The following is a 9,342-nucleotide window of genomic DNA, read 5'->3' as shown; positions in this document are numbered from 1 at the left end:
AGGTATAGTAGTCTGGGCTGGAATTTTTTTTCATAGAGGACTTAAAGTACTCTGCTCCCTGCTCTTCTTGCCTTCATGGTTTGTGAAGAGAAGTCGGCTGTAATTCTGATGGGCTTTCCTTTGAATGTGATCTTCTTCTTTTGTCTATAGGCTTTCAGTATATTATTCTTGTGCTTAATTTCTGGGATCTTGACTATTATATGTCTGGGTGTGTTTTTAATTGGGTTGAGGTTTCTTAGCTTTCTGTATGCTTTGGTTACCTGAATGTCAGATTGTTTCCTCATATTTGAGAAGTTTTCTGCTATTACTTCTGCCCATATTTTTTTTTAAATGTCATTTGTTTTGACTCCTTCTTTCTCATTGATACCTATTAGTCTCACATTGTTCATCTTTGCATCGTTTTGCAAGTGATGAATCATTTTTTCCTGCATCCTAGTGGTTTTTAAGAGATCCTTCCTTACTTTTTCACTAGCTGCACCAGAATCTTAGGATCTGAAACTCTGTCTTCACTTTCACTCAAACGGTTTTGCAAGCTTGTGATTATTTTAAGTTCCTGTATATTTCTTTGACTTTGCTTCATGCAATTTATTTCTTTCCTGTTTTGCTCATTCAAGGAATCCACCATTTTTCTAATCTCCTCTATTTTTTTTATCAATGTCTTCATTAGAAACAGTTATTAATTCTTTTACTGCAGTGTTTTTTTTTCAGATTGGTTTTCCTCCCTATGTTTCTGTAGTTGATTTTTCCCTTCAATTGCTATGAGTTCAGAGAATTCTTTTCTTATTTTAGAAAGTAATTCCACTCTGAGTTCCTGTATAACTTTCTACTATTGCTTATTTACTTTCAACGCTATTAATTCATACATTTGAGCTGAGCTAGTGTTCTCTGCACTTGTTCTGAGTGGGCATTGGGTTTCTTCCATATTTTCTGCTTTTCATTCTTTACTGCAGATGCTATTAATTCAGGAATTTCTTTTTTTAATTTCTAATCTGAATTCCTGTATACCTTTCTGCAGTTGTTTCTTTGTTTCAGAAGCTGTTGATTCATTGATTTCAGCTGTGTGATTCCCAATTTGTTCTGTGTTAGTGTCCTCTGCACTTGTTATGGGTGGTTTTTGGGTCTGAGATTTCATTTTGCTCCTTCTCATTGTCATTTTGTGTAGCACTGTCTTCTTATCTTTGTTGTAGAACTTTGGTGCAGTTATAACCTTAGCACCTGCTGAAGTTCAGGTGCAGATCTACAAAGTTTAGATTTATCCAGTTGTGCCTGGCTTGTGTCTGGCTGCTGTGCTCAGCTCCTTCCTGCTGCCACCCCTGGGAGTGAACCTGTTGTGCCCCTCTGGCAAGATGTTCTGCTCCTGGATTAGCTGGGTGATTTTATCCCCTACTCCCTCTGCAGGGACTGCAGCTGCAGGGTTTCACCCCAGGCCTGTATGTCAGGCCTGAAGTGAGTCTGAAGGGTATAAGGTGGAGTACAGGGTAGAGGAAGATCTCCCACAAACTCACTGGGCCTGGGCTAGGGCTGGATATTGGGGTCCCTAGAACATGGCAGAAATTCTCACTCCTCGGGTGGTTTGGGGGTATGCTGCAGAGTTCAAGGGGGCTTCCCAAGTGGGTTGAAGTGGGTCTCATCCACGCTGTGTTTGGGCTTGGTCCGGTACATTCCACCGGCGCAGGGTAGCCTGAAGCTACCCTCTCCCACACACTCACCAGGCCTGGGCTAGGACTGGAACTTCTACATTTTTTTAATTGGGGAATTTAACTGATTCAACTTCAAGTCTATTGTTCATAGGGCTTTCAAGTGCAATTTTAATAGTTCGCTGGCTGTTTTGTAGGGTTTTTTGGTAGTTCAATGCTTTTGTAGATGGACATATCCTTTAATTCTTGTTAAGCTTAGTTCTTTTCTTATTTTTTACATTCCAATTTTGTTAAGACTTTTTTTTTTTAACATGAAGGAGTACTGAATTTTAAAATGATTTATTTTTCATTTTTTGATACCAAGGATCAAACTCAGGACCTATCGCTTGCCAGGCAGGTACTTATGCCACCAAGCAATTTTCCTAGCCTTAAAATGATTTTTCAATATTTAATGAGATGATCATTTTTTGTTTTTAAAATATTTTAATTACATTGACTCATACTAAAGATAAGTCAGCCTTGTCTTCCTGAGATAAGTCACATTTGGCCAAGCATATTTGACCTTATAATATATTGTGAATTTTAGTCTTGAAACATGTTTAAGGTTTTTGTATCTGTTTTTCTTTTTATTTCTTTCTGGAAATAAATACTCTTACATTTTTTCTATTGTAAATATGCTTTAGGACAGTTAAAAATACAGGTGGGAGCTCTGAAGTTAGTTTAAAATTCAGCTAAGCCTGGATTTCTTGCCTATCCAGCAGAACAGTCCTTTACCTAAAGCTTCTGCTCCCTAGAACCACAGTGGTGGTGAGCTTGGGTGTGGCCACCTCAGCCCCAGAGCACAGTGAGCTCATCCTTTGCCCTGTGGGGTGCAATGGCGATCATGGTCCCATCTCCCTGATGCAGCTGCACTGTCTTCTCCCTCTCTTGCAGGAAAGGGTGCAGCTGAGCCCCTCTGCAAGGTGCAGATGGAATCCTTTCATGACTTCTGCTGGGATCAGACAAATGTCTCCTGAATGCAAGTGTTGTTGGGCTCCAGAGGTGTGTGAACTTGAGGTTGTCAAGGTTACAGTAGATGCTCATATCTGGAGAGAGCTGACCTGAGATCTGGAGCAGTGCCTCCTACATCTCATCTGCAGTCTCTTTGAAGAACTTCCCACAGCCAGACACAAATAAGTTGTCACCCATGGATACAGCAGAGGGCTCTATACCACTGGGCTTGCTCTCAAAGTAACAGATGTGTCCTGACATGTGACATGGCATAAATAGACATTTGATGACCACAGACCGGCAGTGTAGACAAGTGTGGCTATGTAGCTATGTGTGGCTATGTGAGTCCAGGTCTGGATTCAGTCATTGCCATCAAGTACCTTTAGACCTGGCTCCAGCTTGACCAGCTTCTTGTTCCCACCAGCACTGTGACAGTGACAGTGTGTGGTGAGCACTGTGGTTAGCTTCACACATTCTTCCTCAGCATTCCTATTACCTTCTGGGGTCACACTGTCTCTAGGACTGCAGCCCCTTGGTATCCTCCTTGAGGACCTGACACATGTAGTTGTTATCGAGGACAGGTGGCTCCATCCTCATGGCACCTTGTTGTACAGCCACACTTCCTTAAATCTGCATGGTACAGGAGGGTTCCCAGCAGGGTTGGGCCTCACCAGGCAGACTGTGGCCCAAACACTGAGCTGGGGGCTCCCTGGAGTGGGAGGCCATGCCTGCATGGACCCTTTGATGGCCCCTGTTGGAAAGAACTGTCATTCTGGGAACCTCAGGAGGCTGGCTCTTTCCTCAGCAAGGGCATGTCACCCACTCCTGAACCAAAAGAGCTGGACTTAGGCTTGCCATCATGGGGCACTGACTCTCTGTCTCTTCAAAGACCGCAGGCCAAGAGCAGGGACCAGGTGCCCATTGACCCACTGACCTCTCCACTGCCCTACTCTCTTTATCGAGAATATTAATATGTATTTTTTTCTGTATTTTAGGGAAGGGTCTAAAGGGTGTTCAGGGTCTCACTACTAGATCAGACTCATAGTGATACTCCTGTTTGCAGCCTCCCAAGAACTGGGATTACAGGTGAGTGCCACCACACCCAGTCTTAACTGCCATCTCAGTGTGCCCCAGGGGTGGGGCCTGCATGGCAGACCCTAGGATCGAACCCCCAGCCCCTGCACCTGCCTGCAGGCACTTTAATCTGCTGAACTATTTGGCTGTCCCTCATTTTTTCTTTTAATAATTTTTGTTTTGATGTAAGAAAAATACTGGCTTCATAAAGTAAACAGGATAGCATTCCTTTCTCTTAAATTTTGTGGAAATTATTTTATAGAATTGGTGTTATTTTCCTCTAAAGTGATGTTGATAGTATTCACCAGTATAGCCAATCAAGTCCTGGGATTTGTCTTTCTGAGAATATGTCAGCTACATCTAAATTGTTTAATTCATTGATATGAATTTCTTTAAAATACTTTATTACCAACCTTTTAATATCTGTAGAATTGCTGATGATTTAATCTCTATGATTTGTGATGTTAGGAATTTATATTCCCATTGAATTTATTGATTTTCTTAACCACTTTTGAATTAATTTCCTTCTTTTTAGCTCCATTGTAATTGATTTTCATCTGTGTTAGAATATATTCAGTGTATTATTTCTATTTATTATTCCTTTTTGTACTTTAAGAGAATTTAAATTATGCTCATTTTAAGATGCAAGATGAGGTCATTCATTTGAGACTATTTTTCTCTAATATAACATTTTATTGAGTATCAGTCAGCAAATTTTAATATAATGATGTTTATTTAATCAGGTGTACAGAAATAGTCTATGACTAAAATAAAATAATTGGAAAATTAAAAATATTTTACTTACTTTCCTCACTCTATCAATGTTTTCTAAGTAACTGTAGTTCCTAGGGACATTTCTATTGTGTATTTTTAATTCAGTTCCATTGTAGTCAGAGAATACCTTCTATGTAACTTGAATCCTTTGATATTTAATGAGGCTTGTGTTCTGGCCTGGGTGTTAGCCTATGGAGACATATATATATATTCATTGATTTAATTTTTTTTTCTGTGTATACTTGTGCCACTTTTGACAGTTTCTGTTGATCTGTTTCCAGAGTTACTCTTTTTCTGTAACATTTCATCTGGTGTTAAGCAATTTTGCTGTGATGCTTAAAAATCAGAGACCACTTTGTAGTTTTAATATCAAGAAACCTTAACTTGTATATTTCTTGTCTATATTTAGCTTTTGGGGCCTCTTGAAAGGACTATATCTGTATTAATGCCCTTGGCTACTAGTTCTAATATATGTGTCAGTACTTGGTCTGTTTGGATCAGCTCGTATATTTTTCTGTCCATTATAGCCTTTTAATGCCTGCTCATCTCTGATTAAATACATGACATTGTGAAATTCATTTCTTGAGGGAGTTTCATAGATTTATTTTTCTCTAAGTATTACAGATGCATTTTTGGATGCAAACCTGGGTCTGCTAAGACAGAATAGCTTCCTCCCTCATGAATTATGAGTTTTTCCTCTTGTGGTTGGTAGAAATAGGTACTCTTCTGGGCTCTGTGTGAGTGCTGGGCCCTATATCCTCTAAACTTCTTAGTTGGCTGTTTCCACAAACTTGGTTTGTTTCCACACATGACAGCCAGTCGGTACTCTCCTAAATACCAAGAAGGGACTTCTGTAAATCTGTAGAGTTCTTTTTTGTACATGTCTCACCTCTTGATTACTGTGAATTTTAAACCATACTAGCCATGGTCCTCCTAGACTTGCTCTACGAGCCTGCTGGATTCTGTGTAAGTTCTTCTTTCCTCTCAGGGCCCACCCCTTCTCCTTGTTAAGCTGTGGCAATCACAGCTACACTCCATTTGTTTTCCCAATCCCCGCTCTTTGTTCCCTAATGTTCAGTATCATGAAAATCATTGTGTTGTAGGCAACTGAGTTAGACAGAAAAATTATAGGCAGTCAGACTGAGCTTTGGCCCTCAAAGGACCCAATATGGAAAACAAGCGATCTTGCAACTGTGGGAGAGACAGGTACTCATTCTGAGGGTCAGAACTCAAGGTAAAAGATTAAAACAAAGGTACCCACTTAGCACCCTAGGTATGGAAATCTAAATAGGTACTAACTTTTTTTGAAAAATTTATTTAGTACAGGGTCTACAGGGTCTCACTACATAGATCAGACATAATAATTGATTATGTGATCAATTATTAATTGTGATACTCCTGTTTTCAGCCTCCCAAGTGCTGGGATTACAGGCACGCACCACCACACCCAGTCTCAATTGCCATATCAGTGCATCCCAGGGCCGGGGCTGGCACAGCACACCAGGGATTAAACCCCAACCCTGCAACTGCCTAAGGAGGCACTTTATTCTGCTGAACTATCTGGCTGGCCCTGACAATCTAAATAGGTATCAATCACCTTGAAAACACTAGGAAGAGGCATTAACCCAACTCCCTATAGGATAAGCCCTGTTCTATATTCATGCCCACTTGCTACATGACTCACTTCCCCATTTGACCTCAATTTAATCAATTTTACCTGAATAATTATGCTTACAATCTTATTGGTTGACCACAGTTTTGTCCCACCTCGTGCTCACTTTGCAAGCTTCTGTGTTTCACATCTTGGACCCTCCTCACCTCATGGATTTGCTCTAGAAATCCTCCAGATAAGGCAGGATCCTTGTCAACTGCTCAGGGCCCCTTCTGTCCTCTCAGACACAGGATTTCTTTCCCCCAGTAAGTATATTCTGCTCTTAACCTCCATTATTCCTAAAATTCACACTTCAGTTTTAGAGAACACGAACTTCTCCCAGGTGTCTTTCAGGCTGGGAATTTCTTTCCCCTATATCAGTTGGTTTTTGTATTTCTCTTCTAAATGTATCTCTGCCTCGCTGTATCTGCCTCTGTCTGTCTGTCCCTCTCTGTTTTATCTCTCACTCAGTGGTTTGTTTTCATGAAGGAAGGCAAATCCAGATTCTGGTATTCTACCATCGTCATAATTGGAAGTTTAATGTTAAGCAAACAGGACTTTTAAATAATTTAAGGAAGGGAAAATGGGTTAAACACCTTGAGGTAAAATGGACTTTGTGCAGAATGACATCATAAATAATAAACGTGGTCAGGGAATGGCCTATAAAAGGGTCAGAAAGTTTACTGCTAATGAAGTAAACAGTAGATACTTCTGTGGAGTCCAAGAGAGTGGTATAAACATAATTACTTGGTTGGACTCTTTTATAAATAACATAAAGGCATTAGGCTATATGGCCATTTAATAGTTTCCAATGTTTTTTGCCAATAAATTTTGTTTTTTATTATGATCTCGTTTAGCTCAATATTTTTAGTATCTCATTACTTTACAAAATATATCTAATAAACATTACCAGACATGAGGGCTATTTCTTCACTGAGTGTTATCATTCATTGTACTAGTCATCATTGATATTTACTAATTTTTACTCAATCATATCAGATTCCTTATGTCTATGTGTTGGGCACACACAGTACTTAAAATGGTCAATTCAAAAACCAGAATTCTATGAACATGAAATACGCTGAGTCTGGAAAAAAAACAAACAAAAGAAAGTCAAAGGTGAAAAGCCTACTCAGAGCCCAACTGACCATTTCTGTTTCTGATTTAACAAAATATTTCAAAGAAATTCAAAATCACATCTGTGTCCAACATCCAAGTGCTGTTTCTGCTCACGGGGCAAACCATTAGGACTCTAATTATGCTGCAAACCTAGGATGAAAGGAAGAAAAAAGAATCCACTTAGCAGAGACTGAGAGACAACAAACAATTTTTAAAAAGTCAGTGGCCAGCAAATAACTACCAGAAAATATGTATTATTATTAGAATCTCTTTAAACATTCACATACCCAACTTCTAGATCTTATTTCTCCCCTCCAAGCGCATACCTGGAAGTGGAGAGAGTTTTTCAGTATGCTTTTGAAGTCAGAAGAAGATGAAGTTATCAAATTAAGAAAAAAAGTTTCAGAAAGTGTTTTCAGTTAAAAAGTGACCATTTTATAACATGTTTTTGGAAGTGGGGGAAATTGAATGATTTCTAGCTTTCTCTTTTCATTCTCTTCTGACTCACAGGATTAAAGAGCATTATTCACCATACATAATTAATATGATTATTTGTTTTTCCTCCTGGACCTTTACAGAACACAATGACCACATCTGACTCAAAATATAAATTAATTTTAAATGACTTAATACTTAATAATTCCTATAAATCATCCAACTTACTGTGAGTACCATAATTCTATTGTTTTCTTAACCTTTCTTGGCTTCACTAACTACCCCCTTTTATATTTTTCAATTATATTTAGTTAGATTAGCATATGTGCATTCTTTTCTCTCTCCATATTTTTTATTTTAACATTAGATATTTGAAAAAATAGGAAAATAGGTTATTTATTCAATCAAATTAAGTCCTAAATATCTAACAAAGCCATGAACAACCATAAATCTACTTCTTATTTTCAAATAATGATCTTCTCATTTTAATCTATTTACTTAACCCTGGTATTTATAAACTTACAAATTAGCACATGTTTTCCTAATTTTTTGTGCTCTAAATGATTAATCAATAATTAAATCATTGGACAAATATTGTGCAGACATTTTTCCAGGTGCTGAGCTACACAAAAATAGCAAGATATAGGTATAGTTTATATAGATATCTATATAGACGATATCGATATAGACGATATAAATATAGATATAGTTCTAGTCTATAGGAAATATTAGCTTGTTGTGGACCTTTTTTACAGATGCTAAACAATGATCTGCTATTGAACTATATCAAGGTCCACTTAGGTTAATTAATGCACTTTTTTAACCTAACCAGGATGGGATTGAGCAACTGGGAAGTTGTGGACGGTAGGACCCCAAGTAATGTAGGCAGCATAATTAAAGGTACACATGGTACACATCACACACCTGTAAGTGCCTGATGCTCAGTAACGAAGGTCATATGTGTCCAGGCTAAAAAGGGTGGCTGGAGGTTTGGGCCAGTGTCACAAAGAGAGAACTTTGATAGGACACCAAAGAATTTAGACTTCTGAGTAATACTGAGAAGGTAATCAGTGAGATTTAAGTTTGGAAACATTAATACAATATGTTAGGTGATTAGATACATTAAAAGAGAAAAAGGTGTGAGATAGCTTGAAGATTTGTAGACTAAATTGATGAGCAAAAACATGATGATGTCATCTATGGAATTAGGAATAAGAAAAGGAAACTTCATTTTCAGGGGTGATGGGGCCCTCGGTTTTGGATATTATCCAACTGGAATTTCTGTAAGAGCCCAAGTGAGAATGCTACACAATGTTTGACACAAAGATTGGTGCACTCTGGTGGAACCCTGAAACCATTACATTCAGATATGGACTAATTGTGTTCTAATCCATTTCTGTTTTGTAATAGCTGATTAATTCAATTTCTTTCTCTCTCAAGGCTTCCATTTCTAGTCCTAAAGGCCGGGATACAAAGTAGTCTTTGTGTTTCTTGTCATATTGTTCCCTACTTATCAAATAGCTATTGATAATAGCTATGTAATGATTTCCTTTACATTTTACATTTTCTTTGTATATGTGTATGTTGTGTGTGTGTGTCTGGGTATATATCCTTATAATATACATATATGTATATATATGTATACTATACACAATAGTGTAC

At 38.2% G+C, this 9,342-nt stretch overlaps 1 pseudogene; it reads right to left on the bottom strand.

Moving 5' to 3' along the window:
- Positions 1–2,465: 2,465 nt before the first annotated feature.
- LOC101567233 lies at positions 2,466–3,245 on the bottom strand (annotated as a pseudogene).
- Between the last annotated feature and the right edge of the window lie 6,097 nt (positions 3,246–9,342).

This window comes from Octodon degus, unplaced genomic scaffold, assembly GCF_000260255.1.
Source record: "Octodon degus isolate 3935 unplaced genomic scaffold, OctDeg1.0 scaffold00075, whole genome shotgun sequence".
NCBI lineage: Eukaryota > Metazoa > Chordata > Mammalia > Rodentia > Octodontidae > Octodon > Octodon degus.
This window is presented reverse-complemented; position numbering and strand designations above follow the sequence as displayed.